A 15,169-nucleotide genomic window follows, 5' to 3' on the forward strand; every position below is an offset into this window, starting at 1 on the left:
GCAACAGCAAGGTATTGTGCACAAATTTGGTCTTCCAGTAGGATACGTACATTTAAGGCACATTCTATGTGGGAAAACTTTAAAGCCATTAAAAGTCATCTCTATGAACGGATAGGGAAGAGCTCCAAGATAGTATGTGTATAAAATGTTTCTCTGGGGGCCCCCCTGGGGGGGCTCAATCTGTTAAGGGTCTGACTTCGGCTCAGGTCATGACTTCGGCTCAGGTCATGACTTCACGGTTTGTGAGTTTGAGCCCCATGGCAGGCTCTGTGCTGATAGCATGGAGCCTCCTTGGGATTCTCTCTCTCTCTCTCTCTCTCTCTCTCTCTCTTTCCCTCTTTGTCCCTCCCCTGCTGTCTGCTCTCTCTCTCTCTAAAAAAATAAAACAAAATGTTGCTCTGTCTCTTTCTGTGAGTCTCTCTCTCTCTCCCTCTCACACGTGCACAGGTAAATATATTCATTCAAATGGAGTTTGGAGAGAAGCTCGTTGAGATGCCAACTACTTTATTTCTGAGTTTCAGACAGGGAGAAGTGAATCTAAGGCGATTTATCAGAATCTATGTGGATCCTGCGTTTTAACAATGAGGGGTGTGGGGCGCCTGGGTGGCTCAGTCCGCTAAGCATCTGACTTCAGCTCAGGTCATGGTCTCGCGGTTCGTGGGTTCGAGCCCCGCGTCGGGCTCTGTGCTGACAGCTCGGAGCCTGGAGCCTGCTTCGGATTCTGTGTCTCCCTCTCTCTCTGCCCCTAGCCTACTTGCATTCTGTCTCTGTCTCTCTCAAAAATAAATAAACATTAAAAAATATTATAGATCCTGCCTGGCAAATGTAGTTGTCTCCTGCAGATACAGAACAGAACAGCAATAACTAAGAACCAAGTTGCATTTCATGGGGGATGGAATTGTGGATGGAAGGGTTACTTTTATTTGGTTCCCATTTGTGGCTTCTCTCCATGTGCATGCATATTCCTTTTTCAAACATAACAGCCAGTTTGAAACACTACGAAGAATGAAAGTATGGTAAAATGAAACCCCTACATCTTGTCGCACACTAAACAGCAATTCTAGACAAATGAATAATTGAATTACAAGGTTAATCATGTAAGGTGTGCAGAAATGTGCATGGGTAAATAGTTATAAAAGCTTGTGCTCAGAAAGAACTTTTCTTTTTAATTTTTTTAAATGTTTATTTATTATTGAGAGACAGAGAGAGAGAGAGAGCGTGAGCAGGGGAGGGGCAGAGAGAGAGGGAGACACAGAATCCGAGGCAGACTCCGGGCTCTGAGTTGTCAGCCCAATGCAGGGCTCGAACTCACAAACTGAGATCATGACCTGAGTTGAAGTCAGACACTTAACCGACTGAGCCACCCAGGCAGCCATAATTTTTCTAGTTTCTTAAGATGAAAGCTTAAATTACTGTGTTGAGAGCATTTTTTCTGATAAATTTAATGCTATTATTTCCAAGTAAGCACTGTTTTACCTGCCACCTACAAATTTTGATGTGTGGGTTTTCTTTCCTTTTTATCTTCTCAGTTAAAAAATTTTTCTTTTTCCTGAGACCTCTCTTTGACCATTATGTAGAAATGTGTTGTTTAATTTTCAAATGCTTAAATACGTTCCCCTTAACTTTCTCTTATTAATTTCTAGTTTAATTCCATTATATTCAGGGATTACACTGTGCATATTTTTGATTTGATAAGGTTTGTTTAATAACCTAGGGTGTGGTCTATCCAGCTGCATGTTCTATGTATACTGAAAAAAAAATTTATATTCTGCTGTTATTGAATAGAAAATTCTATAAATGTCAATTAAATCTCACTTGATGGCAGTGTTTTTAGTTCTTTTATATTCTTGCTGTTTTTTTTATCTACTAGTTCTGTATTTTAGCGCGAGAGAGGTGTTAATCTCCAGTGTTAATTTAGGATTTATTTCTCCTTTCAGTTTTGTCAGTTTCACTTCACATATTTCTTAAAACTCTGTTGTTACATACATATATATGTTAGCAGGTCATGTTTTCTTGGTAAATTGATTCCTATCAATATACAATGTCCCTCTCTATCCCTGGCTAGTTTTCTTTGCTCTAAAGTATACTTTGTGCTGCATATACATAGCCACTCCAATATTCTTTTGATTTTTGTGTTTTCATGTCCTGTATATATCCAAGCTTTTAATGTATGTATAACATTAAAGAGACTACATTGTACACAGAAAGCAGTTGTATCAGCTTTTTAAACACCTTCTGATATCTGTGTTTAATAGGTGTGTTTAGACCATTTACATTTAATGTAACCTTTGATATGTTTGCATTTGGTATACTATCTTATTATTCAGTTTCCATTGATATTCTTTGTTGCCCTTTTCCTTTCTTCTTTTTATAATTGTCAAACCCTTTAAAACACCCCCTTCTTATTTATCTACTGTTCATTTTAGCATAGTTACCTATCAATCTAGAATCTCTCTCTCTTTTTTACCAGTTACTCTTTGTGTTAATATAAACATTTTGTAGGCTATTTAGAATCAGTGTTTTACTGGGGCGCCTGGGTGTCTCAGTCGGTTGAGCTCAGGTCATGATCTCATGGTTTGTGAGCTTGAGCCCCATGTTGGGCTCTGTGCTGGCAGCTCAGAGCCTGGAGCCTGCTTCAGATTCTGTGTCTTCCTTTCTCCCCCTCCCTGCTCATGCTCTGTCTCTCTTTGTGTCTCAAAAATGAATAAATTTTAAGTTATTTTTTGAAAGAATCAATATTTTACCACTTCAAGTGTAGCATAACAATTTTATCACCATGTAAGTCCCTGTGGTCTCCCCATCTTTGTGTTATAATTTTCTTATGTATCACAACATTCATTGAAAACTCCATCAGATAGTTATAATTTTTATTATTAGCTGTCAAACGTATTTTAAAAAACTCAAGAGAAGAAAACTAATTCTGTTATATTTGCCCCAATATTTACTATTTCTTGTTCTTTTCATTGAGTTTTTGATTTTTAAACATTTCTTTGTTTTCACCTTCTGTTTCTTCTAGGTTGCTATTTGTTTTCTGTTTATTCTCTCTGTGTTCCCACTGTTTTAATTTTTGACTCTTACTTTTAAAATTTTTGTTTTTTTATTTAAAGTTTATTTATTTTGAGAGAGAGCACGCGAGTGGGGGAGGGGTACAGAGAGAGAGAGAGAGAGAGAGAGTGAGAGAGAGAGAGAGAGAGAGAGAAAATCCCAAGCAGGCTCCACACTGCCAGTGCAGAGCCCAATGTGGGGTTATAACTCACAAACCATGAGATCATGACCTGAGCTGAAATCAAAAGTTGGATGCTTAACCGACTGAGCCACTCAAGCCTCCCCTAATGTTTTGGGTTTTTTTTGCTAAAACTTTTATAAATATTTATATAGATCTTGTCCAAGTTTTGGCACCTCATTTCTGAATATTTCTGACTTATCTTGTTCTTTCATGATCTTGTACGATACACTTAAAACCTTTTATTGTTTTTAAAGGAGCTGTTACAGTTTTGATATGTTCTATGACAGGTCTTTTGGAATGTTTTCATTGTTTGCAGAGATATTATTAGGCTCCTCGCTATCTTTTGTCTTATAATAAATTCTTGTGGCATCGTTTCTGCTCCCAGACATAATTTAATAACCAGTACTGGACAAGTTCTCCAACACTTAAACAACGATAAAACAGTTACAAAATATATGAAGCATCTGTTTGGGGCCTGGGAAGAAGAGGTATTTGTTGAGAAAAGGATAACCCACAGAATAAGACTTAAATTTGCCTAGTTTTTTTTTTTCCTTGGGGAAAATTTCCCGACTCAAGCATAGACAGCTGGATTTTGAGCAGAAGCTAGGATTTTTCTGGGCTCACAAGGAAGCCATTAGAGTTCAGAGCAACTGAGTGAATGGGACAGTGACTGGAATGAATGGGACAGAGCCACAGAGGCAAAGAAACTCCATGGACAGTCAGTCCCAGAAGTGTGTATATGGGATCTCCTGTGAGTCTGTTGCTGATGAATATACCACACGTCCAATGGTGAGTCCGTCCAGGGCTTAACAGGTAGCAGCTGCTTCTGGGGCTGAGAAAGAACAGACACTAGAGGTCAATCAATGTTGGGGGAAGGACGGTGCCAGGGGGTGGGAGAGTTATGGCGTTAGCAGAGATCTCCTTAACAATTCACTAGTACCCGGACATCCAGCTGAAATACTGAAAAAACTGCCTTTAGAATAAAAAATTCATAAAGCTTCCTCTAGATCCACCCTAACAAAGCCTACAGTTGAGGCCAAACAGGCAGAATTTGATGACTGGTCCTGCTGAGTCACAGGTTCTTGGAGAGCCTACAAGTACAAAGTGCTCAACTGGAAATTTACTCATTTACTGGGACAAATATGAATATCTTCCAGATGGCAATAATGGAATCTGTAGTCTCTACGGTGTATTTGCAGAGTACTTGTATTATCCATAAGGCCCAGAATTTCACTAAAAAACAAACAAACAAACAAAAAAACCATGATGCATACAAAGCAAACATAATTGGGAAAATATGTTGAAAAAATAATAGAGACAAATATGTTTTAAAATTAAAGAAAAATATGGTCTTGGGGAGTGGAAAAAATAGGGAATACCAAATATAAAAATGGAAACTATGAAAACCAAAAGAACCACATGGAAATTCTAGAACTTAAAAGTAAAAACAAAACAAAACAAAACAAAACAAAAAAAAACCAACTTCATGCACCGCATGGATTTAGTAATACATTAGAGACGGTAAATGACAGTAAACGTGAAGGAAGAACACTAGAAATTATCCAATCTGAAACAGAGAGGGAAAAAATGAAAAATAGAGGAGTCGCAGCGAATGGGACCGTATTAAATGGCTTCATCCAAGTGTAATTAGATCTTAAAGGAAAAGAGAGGTGTATGGGAAACAGGAAAAAAAAAAAAAGAAGAATATTGAAGAAAACATTTGAAGGAAAAACAGCCAACATTTTTCAAGATTTGACAAAAAACACAAATTTATAGATCCAAGAAATTCAGCAAAATCCAAATGCAAATATAAAAAGAATGGCACCTGGGCTAATTGTAGCCAAAGTATTGAACCAAATGTAAAGAGAAAATGTTTACAGTCATAAGAGAATAAAAAAGGTGTAGAATACTCTCTATACAAAGGGATAAAGCTAAAAATAATCACTGACTTCTTAACCAAATTCAACAGAGGCTGGAGGACAATGTTATAGCAGACTTATCACACTAGGAAAAATAATTATCAACCTAAAATTATATATCCAGAAAAGTGCTTTTCCAAAACGAGAGTAAATTGAAGGTATTTTTCAATAAGTAAACACGGAGAGAATCACTGTCAGAAAATTTGTTCTGTAAGAGGTGCTAAGTCATGTCTTTCAAGATGAAGGGTCTATAGAAAAGAATGCAGGACACCGGAAATATAAATAACTTGGAAAATATAAAAGACCTTTGTTCTCATAATTTCCTTAAATAACCGAGTGAAAAAAATTAAATACGCTATACGGTGGGAGTTACGATGTTTATAGAAATAAAAGACAGCAAGGTGCCTGTGTGGCTCAGTGAGTTCAGCACCAGACTCTTAATTGAGGCTTGGGCCAAGATCTCACGGTCACGAGATCGAGCCCTGTGTCGGGCTCCACGCTGAGTACGGAGCCCGCCTGGGATTCTCTCTCTCTCTCTCCTTCTTTCTCTGTCCCTCTCCCACTTGTGCTCTCTCTCTCTAAATAAATAAATAAACATTAAAAATAGAAATTAAAGACAACAATGAGTATACAAAGGATGGGGCATGGGTAAGTAGAATTACAATGTTGTAAGTATATTATAGGCGTGAGTGAGAATGGAAAGCAGAGTGGGAAGAGTTCAGTGTGACGATTGGAGGAAATGAAAGAGTGAAGTAGGAGGTGTGAAGAGTCAAGAGTGAAGGTGAAGGATCACACTATTACTTCTCGATAGACGCTAAGATACTAACGTCTGTTAGTGCTAGAACAGTAACTAAAAGATAACCAAAAGAATTGTACCTAAGGAGGCGAGAGAGGACATACAACTGAACAGCAAAATCTCTTTAGTTGACCCAAAGGAATGAAAAGAAGGAGGAAAACAGATACAAGAAAAGGAATTAAAAGCAGAAGACAACAATAAAACTGCTCATGGGTATTCGTTTTCTGTGTGACGTTCATATGAAACGACACCGAACTATATACACCGAACTGTATACTCTAAACACATTTTCTGGTCTATCAATTACATCTCAATAAAAATAATCAACGTGGGCCAAAAACATGAGCTAAACCTTTGATAAACACTTCACAATGCAAATATACGGATGACCAGTAAGCACATGAAAAAATGCTGATCGTTTTTAGACATCAAGGAAATACGAACGAACGTCAAAATGAGATACCGTTGCATACCTAATCAAGTGGCAAGGATTAAAAATAAACTTGACGACATTTTTTTAAATGTTTAGTTCTTCATTTTTGAGAGACTGCGAAAGAGAGAGAGGGAGAGGAAGGAGAGAGAAAAGGAGAGAGAGAATCCCAAGCAGGTTCTGTACTGTCAGCACAGAGTTTGATGCGGGGCTCAATCCCATGAACCATGAGATCATGACCTGAGCCCAAATCATGAGTCAGGCACTCAACTGACTGAGCCCCCTGACAATATTTCATGTTGAGAATACGGAGGAAATGGGACCCTCGTAAAATGTTGTTGGGGTCGAGCATCATGATAAACTATAGAAGATGGATGACATCTTGACGGCTTCTTAAAAAGCCAAACATAAACTTACCATATGCCTCAGCAAATACACTCGTAGCCCAAGAGAAACAAAAACATTTGCACGCAAAGACCAATAAATATTAACATATATATACAAAATAAAATACGTAATAAATATAATGGAATACAACTCAGCAGTAAGGCAATACCTAACTATTACACATGCAACGATACGGATAAATCTCCCAGAACACTACATTCAGTGAAAGTACGCAGATGCGATGGAACGTCTACTCTACGATTTTGTTAAATGAAATTCTAGACTTGGAAAAACTAATCAACAGTGATGGAAGTCAGACGACTGGTGGTCTGGAGCAGGGGTAATGAGGAAGATTAAATGCAAAGGCAGGAAGCGCTAGAAACGTTCTCTATCTCAATGGGGGCAGTGGTTACATGGTTGTACACATCGGTCAAAACTAATTGGCGTGTGTGCTTCAAATGCGTGCATTTTATCGTATGTAAATAAGTCAATAAAGTTGAATACATTTTAAGGGATTTGATCTTGATGTCTTTCCCTTGATCATTTTTATGTGAAGTTCGTCTATCTAAATGAGGTAATTAAGGTCAAATGGCGTCATGAGGGTGGACCCTAATTCTGTGTGACCGGCGTCCTCATAAGAAGAGATTAGGACACAGACACACACAGAAGGAGGATCAAGTGAAGACATGGGGAAAAGATGGCCGTCTGCAAGCCAAGAAGTGAGAATTCCAGAGACATCAACTCTGTTGACACCTTGACCTTGGACTTCCAGTCTATGGAATTGTAGACAAATAAATTTCCATTGCTTAGGCCACACAGCCTGTGGTACTTTGCTACAGTCTCTGCTGGCTGTTTCACGCCCCACGTCCCTCAGACACTGTCCTGTTGCCTCCCTTTCCTTTTTTCTTTCAAAGATATTTTATTTTATTTTATTTATTTTTATTTTTATTTATTTATTTATTTTTTTAATGTTTTCATTTATTTTGTGAGAGAGAGAGAGTGCATGTGGGCAAGTTGGGGCAGGGCCAGAGAGCGGAGAGAGAGAGAATCCCAAGCAGGCTCCTTGCCGTCAGCACAGAGCCCAACCTGGGGGTCAAACTCACGAACCGGAAGATCGTGACCTGAGCCGAAGTCAGGTGCTCAACTGACTGAGCCTCCCAGGCGCCCCAGCCACCCCCTTCCCTTTGTGAATAGACCCCATACGGTGCCATCTTGGACTTGCCCATGGTTTGTACTTACTTGTGGTTTGGGCTTTGAGAGGACAGGCTGCCACTTAGTTTTGTGAAAATGTTGTCCATGGACTTTTGCTTTGGCTCTTTAATTGCCCTGTGTTTATGTTGGTATTTACAGACCTTGAAGCACTGTGACTCTGTCTCACCTTCCCCACAGCCCTGCTCTCTTTCCACTCCAAATATTGAAATAAAAATACTTGTGGTATACAAAGTCTTAGCTGGCATAAAATAATACTACTAAAATTAAAACAAGAGGGGTGCCTGGGTGGCTCAGTCGGTGAAGCATCCGACTCTCGGTTTCGCCTCAGGTCGTGATCTCACAGTTTGTGGGTTTGGGCCCCCCGTCAGGCTCTGTGCTGTTGGGCGGAGGCTGCTTGGGATTCTCTCTCCCTTTCTCTCTCTGGCCCTCCCCCACTTGTACTCTTTCTCTTCCAAAATAAATAAATTAACTTAAAAAATTTTTTTTAATGAAAACAAGAAAAGATATACTCTCCACGTGGAAAATAGCAATTTATAATAACCAAACATATGAAACTATATTAATATATTTAATGCCACTACTTATTAAAGAAGTACAATTCTAAAAATATATATACATATATATTCTGTATATATATGTATTGTATATATTATATATATAAATGGATACATACATTTATATATTATATCATATCGTATATACTATTATATTGTATTGTATATTTTATGTATATTATGCATCACATGTATGTTATGTATATGTATTATATTACACATATACACCTATATATATATTATACACATATACAAATATATACCTATATATATATTATACATTATACACCTATAATATATATCAATATATATTCTATACATATATTAAATGTGTACTAAGTATATATTATATGGCACATATAACGTACATATATGTATATATATATTATTATATTATATTATATTATATTATATTATATCATTAATATACACACATATATAATATTGGTGATGACAGAAACAAGGACACAAGTACTCGGCCAAGAGAGAGTATAAATTGTACAACTACTTTGGAAATGCAGGCAACACTTTAAAATGTATACATGCTTTAAAACGTATAATTACAATTTTATGATTTATCCACACAGTCGTTTCCAACGCAAAAGCATATATATCGCTAAATGAAAAGAATAATAGAATTTCCGACTCATCGTTTTCTCTTCTTCCAGAGATTTCTGCCCTAAACACACAGAGGATCACAATTTCCGTGCCTGACCGATCAGGACACAATATTGAAACGGTCAGTGGTGTGTGTTTCCTTTTCCTTCCTCTCGCTATTCTCTGGATCCTAGGCTCCTGCCTGTATTCCTAACCCAAACCGGGCATATTGCAAATACTTCTCCGTGGCTCACGCGAGAGCATCAAGCCTCCTCTTTGGGATAATTAACTTAAAGCATTAGTGCTATTTTTCTAAGAGTGGACAGTGGCATTATCCCTGCCAATGATGTGCCATTCTTTGCGTCCTGAGCTGGAATTATCTAGTCCGGGGTGCTGCAAACAATAATCCTACAGTTGCACCCACGTACTGAAGCAAGAGAGAACAGAAATACAGTACAGCGAAAAATGCTCGTTGTACAATCCTAGTGCATAAGCAAACACACCTTTTTAATTTTTACAAATTTTAAAAATATTTTTTAAAGTTCATTTATTTTGAGAGAGACAAAGACACCGCGAGTAAGGGAAGGCCAGGGAAAGAGGGAGAGAGAGAGAATCCCAAGCAGGCTCTGCACTGACAGCATGAAGCCCGACGGGGGTGAGGGGGGCCCGAACCCACAAACCGTGAGATCATGACCTGAGTCGAAACCAAGAGTCGGACGCTTAACTCACTGAGCCACGCAGGTGCCCCAGTACCTTTTAAATCATTTTTTATAATTTTGTTGATGTTTATTTATTTTTGAGAGAGAGAGACAGAGCATGACTGGGGGCGGGGCGGGGGGTGGGCAGCGGTGAGGGGCAGAGAGAGAGGGAGACACAGAATCGGAAACAGGCTCCAGGCTCTGAGCCGTCAGCACAGAGCCCGACACAGGGCTCGAACTCACGAACTGTGAAATCATAACCTGAGCTGAAGTCGGACGCTTAGCTGACTAGGCCACCCAGGAGCCTCCCTTTTTTATTTTTAAAGACCAATCTTCGGTGGGTTTTTTTTCTTTAATCCAGAATTGGCATTCTGGGTGAGGCTAATTCCTAAGATGCGGTAAATGTGGTCTTTACAATTTTCCCCCGGGGGTTTTCATGCCTGGATAGCTTCACGTTCATCCTTTTCTGAGGACCATGCAGTCAAACACCTTTGAAGGGTCTCTTTCCTATTGTCCAGAAGGTTCTAGCAGGGACCAAGGTGTGGCCGCTTGAGCTACTCATTCATAAAGGCACGGTCGTCAGACCGGCAGACCGAAGGTTTCATTTCGACACGGAACAATGAGGCTTGTGGATTTGTGCCATCAGGATGACCTTCCTTCTGCACACAGGCAATGAGCTGGGGCTTTGTCTCAAACGTACGACCACAAATGGCCTTTCTGGGGTGTAGACTGACTCAGGACTAACTCGCTCCTCTCCTGGAAAACCCAGAGCTCCTTGGAACCACTCGCTACTTTCCCCGTCTTTTGTTGAAGGCACAGCTGAGCACAGACCAGGGGAAGAAACCCAGAAGCCCTGCAGTGGGGCAGGCCAAGCCCAAAGTAGCCTATCTGCCTGCCTTGCTCTCTGCATTTTCAAAACTACAAAGAGTATCCTTTCTGCCTTTAAATTCCCCAGACCTTTAAAACACTGGGCCAACCGTTTAACTAGCCGGTTGCGAAATCCGACGTTAGAGCCCCACCAAAAAGCTTGACTTACGCCACGTTCCATAAAAGCATTTTTCTCCCCAAACATTCATTGTGTCGTCCTTTTTTTATCGGAGGCCCGAAGCGGTCAGACCTCAGGGCCCGCCTGCCATCTGGGCCAGAACAGCCAGCGACCCGGGTGAAGGTTTATGCTTACACATGTCTCAACAAGCAGCTCGGCTGGGGTTTGCCTGAGGGCCACGTGTTTCTTGAGGACCAAAGGCTGCCGTTGGATGTAGGAGTGACGGATGTCAGGGCACAGTTGTGCCAAAACGCGACCGATGGGTGGGATGCCAAGGGAAGGCATCAGACACGGCGGGGGCGAGGGGGTGCGGACGTGGATCCTGGGAGGGAATCTGTCTGTGGGCTCTACAGAAAAAGCTAACTCGGCTCTAACGCCTGCCTCCGGCCCAACGGAGACATGAGCGAATGAGCCCAGAGTGCCCACTGTGTCCCGACACCAGGCACACGCTGTCACATGCGTGTCTGAGCCCAGAGGGGTGGTTTCTCGTTTTCTTGCACCCGTGGCTTGGGCTGGCCCGGAGTGACTTACTGCAGAACTGGCCAAGGGGAACAGACCTTCTTTATCTATCTTTCCGTAAGCTCTCCTGACGACGATTTACCGTCAGTGCCCGCAGCGTGCTTAACAAAACTAAAATGGAATAAGAGGTACACGCGATTATTTTAAGTCCGTGAACACTCTAGCTTCCTAAAAATCACCATCATCAGCATCTGGCTTCTTTTCCTTTCCTTCTCAGTTGGGTTCAGCTAACAGGGAGTTTTCTTTCTGAGACAGTGATGTGTATCCTCCTTGATGAATAGAGACTTGTCAAGTCGCAGAATCAAGAAGAAACTTGTCTGGAAATCCAAGAGACAAAATGAAAACCTGGAAGCTGATACTACCTTCTGAAACTCGTTTAAAAAAACGAATACTTGAAAAATCCTGGCTTAGATCAGCAAGATCTCACGCTATCTGGTTAGAGGGTAAACGATTCGGGGCGCCCGGGTGGCTCAGTCGGTGAAGCGTCCGACTTTGGCTCAGGTCATGATCTCGCGCTTCGTGGGTTCAAGCCCGGCGTCCGGCTGTGTGCTGATAGCTCGGAGCCTGGAGCCTGCTTCCGATGCTGTGACTCCCTCTCTCTCTCTCCCTCTGTGCCCCTCCTCCACTCAAGCTCTTGTCTCTCTCTTTCTCAAAAATAAATAAACGTTAAAAAAAAATAAAGGGTAAAAGGTTCATGGACAAGATACTCACGAAGATATTGGTAAGTTGAAGAAAATATTCCTCGTGACAGATATTTATCCTTATGTGGGTTAAAGCAATAGAACCAACCAAACAAAAGCCCCAAACAGTTGAATTACTCATTGAAAGCAGTTGGCCTAAGTAGGGGCACCTGCGTGGCTCAGTCAGTTAAGCATCCAACTTTGGCTCAGGACGCGATCTCGCAATTCGTGGGTACGAGCCCCGCGTCAGGCTCTGTGCTGACAGCTCGGAGCCTGGAGTTTGCTTCAGATTCTGTGTCTCCCTCCCTCTCTCTGTCTCTCAAAAATAAATAAACGTTAAAAAAAAATGGCCTAGGCGTATTTTTTCAACAAATATTGGAGTGCCTGTGTGAACTAGGAATTTTCCAAGATGTGGGGATATGCCAGCAGATGGAATCACAATGCGATGCAAACAAACAAAAACACATGAATGACAACTGCGATGAGGAATCTTCAGGAGCAGTGCAAGGGGCTGCGGAGGCAGAGAAGAGAGAGGGTGGACCCTGCCGGGCAGATCAGAGAAGGAGTGAGCAGAGGGGCAGAGAGAGAGAGGGAGACACAGAATCCAAAGCAGGCTCCCGGCTCTGAGCTGTCAGCACAGAGCCCGACGCGGGGCTCAAACCCACGAACCGTGAGATCATGACCTGAGCCGAAGTCAGCGCCCCCCCTGGGGTCTCTTTTATAAGGACACTGATCCCATTCATGAGGGCTCCACCCTCAAGACCTAATCCCTTCCTAAAGGCACCCCCTCCACATTGAGTGTTAGGATTTAGCATGTGAATTTCATGGAGACACAAACATTGGGTCTAAAGCGATGTACCACTGAAGTTAGAGATCTCAGGTAAGAGAAGTCTCTAGGGTGGGAGTTTGAGGAAGGAGGATGGGGAGGTCCAGGCAGAGGGACTGGCGTGCACACATGCTGAGTTTAGAAGGAACATGTCCCGTTTCCACAAGTGGAAGACACTGTGGCTGGGTTGCGAGTTGAGTGGAAGAAAGCAGGGATCAAGGGAAGGCAAGAGAGGTGAGTTGGGTCAGATGAGGCTTTGTGGACTGCATTAAAATTGTTGGCCCTTCTCTAAAGCCTAGGAGATGTTCTGAAGACAGTTGTATTGCTGAAGAAGACTGTGCCTGCAAGCCTCGAGACCCCAATTATCTGTGAGTGGGAAGTTGTCCCCAAGGAAAGAAAGTTCTGGTCCCCAAGTCCAGGCATGTCCCAGTGCCCCCTGTTTAGAAGTGACCAAAGTAGGAGATGGAAAAGGAGGAAACTCCCTGAAGAAGGCGGGGGGTGGAGGGCCAAGGGGTTCCAAACCGGAAGACATATCAGACTAAAGCCCAAAATACTCTGTAACCCTAGAGGAAAGGTCACTGACATGTCTCAGGGGGGATTTCAGAATTGCCAGACGGACGACTGCCCTTTACCCCCATTCTTCCTGTTTCACTATTTCATATTGAATGCATCTGGACACGGATAATTTGTCTTTTTACTTCGCAGGGCTCTGGACCAAGAGGAATCATATCAATTCTGATCGAGGGATAGGGGGTGTCGCTTTGAGATCGCAGACAATGAGTTGGATGCAACGAATTTTGTTTCCTTCAAGGAGAGCATGTGTTCTGCTTGTGAAAGATAATTAGGTGGGAAGGAGAGAAGACCGTCCACTTCTTTAGTGGACCACTTTCGTATGGTCCACCAAGTATGTCCGGTTTTTCTTCCAGGTATATGGTAGGATGTACTTAACCCTGTCTGAGTTGAGTTTGGCTATGTGACTTGCTTTGGGCCAATAAAACAGAACTAGATCTGTTTCGATGTCTCTTGCGTATATGGCGAGGAGTGGATCTGCTGGGTCCTATGGAAACTCTGTGTCTAGCCTTTTGAAGAATGGCTAGACTCTTTTCCAAAGCCATTGCACCGTTTTACATTCCCACCAACAATGGACAAGGTTTCAATTTCTCCACATCGTCAACAACACTTACTATCTTGTCTGTCATATTCAGGCCAGCGAGTATATATATATCGTTGTGGTTTTGCTTTGCATCTCCCTGGTGACTGATAATGTTGAGTATCTTTTCATGTGCTCATTATCCCTTTGTATATCTTTTTTACAGAAATGTCTCTTTATATGCTTTCCTATTTCTTCATTGAGTTGTCTTATTATTGAGTTGTAGAAGTTCTTTATATATTGTGGTTTTGCTTTGCATCTCCCCGGTGACTGATGATGTCGAGCATCTTTTCACATGCTCATTGTCCTTTGCATATCTTTTTTTTTTTTTTTTGGAGAAATATCGATTCATATTCTTCCCTATTTCTCAATTGGGTTGTCTTATTGTTGGGTTGTAGAAGTTCTTTATATATTCTAGATACAAGTCTCTAATCACATATATGATTTTGAAAAATCTCTCCCATTCTGTGGGCTATCTTTTCACTTGCTTGATGGTGTCCTTTGAAGCCCAAGTTTTAAATTTTGCTGATGTACAATTTATGTACGTTCTCTTTTGTTGTGTGCTATTGGATCGAAGTAACCATTGCCTAATCCAAGGTCATGAAGATTTACACACACCTCTTCTAAGAGTCTTATGGTTGTAGCTCTTACTTATAGGTCTTTGAACTATTTTGAGTTAATTTTTGTATGTGGTGTGAGGTAAGGGTGCCACCTCATACATTTGCTAGTGGATATCCAGGTGTCCTGGCACCAGTGGCCTCTTCGCCTCTCCTTTCCCCATTGAATTGCCTTGAAATTTTCTCAGAAATCAACTGATCATCGATGTGAAGGTTAGTTTTGGGACTGTCAATTTTATTGGCAACGTTTACCGATCTATGTCCTTACATTAATACCACACTGTATCGAGTACTATAGCTTTTTAGTAAAACTTGAAGTTGGGAGAACACTCCAGCTTGGTTCTTCCATTTTTGAAGATGGGTTGACTATTCTGAGTCCTCGAACTTCCAAGTGAATTTTAGGGCCAGCTTGTCAATTTCTGCAGCAGAGCTAGCTGAGATTTCGATAGGGATTGCATTGAACTTGTAGATCAATTTGGAGAGTACTAACATCTTAAAAAAAAACTAAGTCTC

Source organism: Panthera pardus, unplaced genomic scaffold, assembly GCF_024362965.1.
Source record: "Panthera pardus isolate Hobbes unplaced genomic scaffold, ASM2436296v1 HiC_scaffold_3, whole genome shotgun sequence".
NCBI lineage: Eukaryota > Metazoa > Chordata > Mammalia > Carnivora > Felidae > Panthera > Panthera pardus.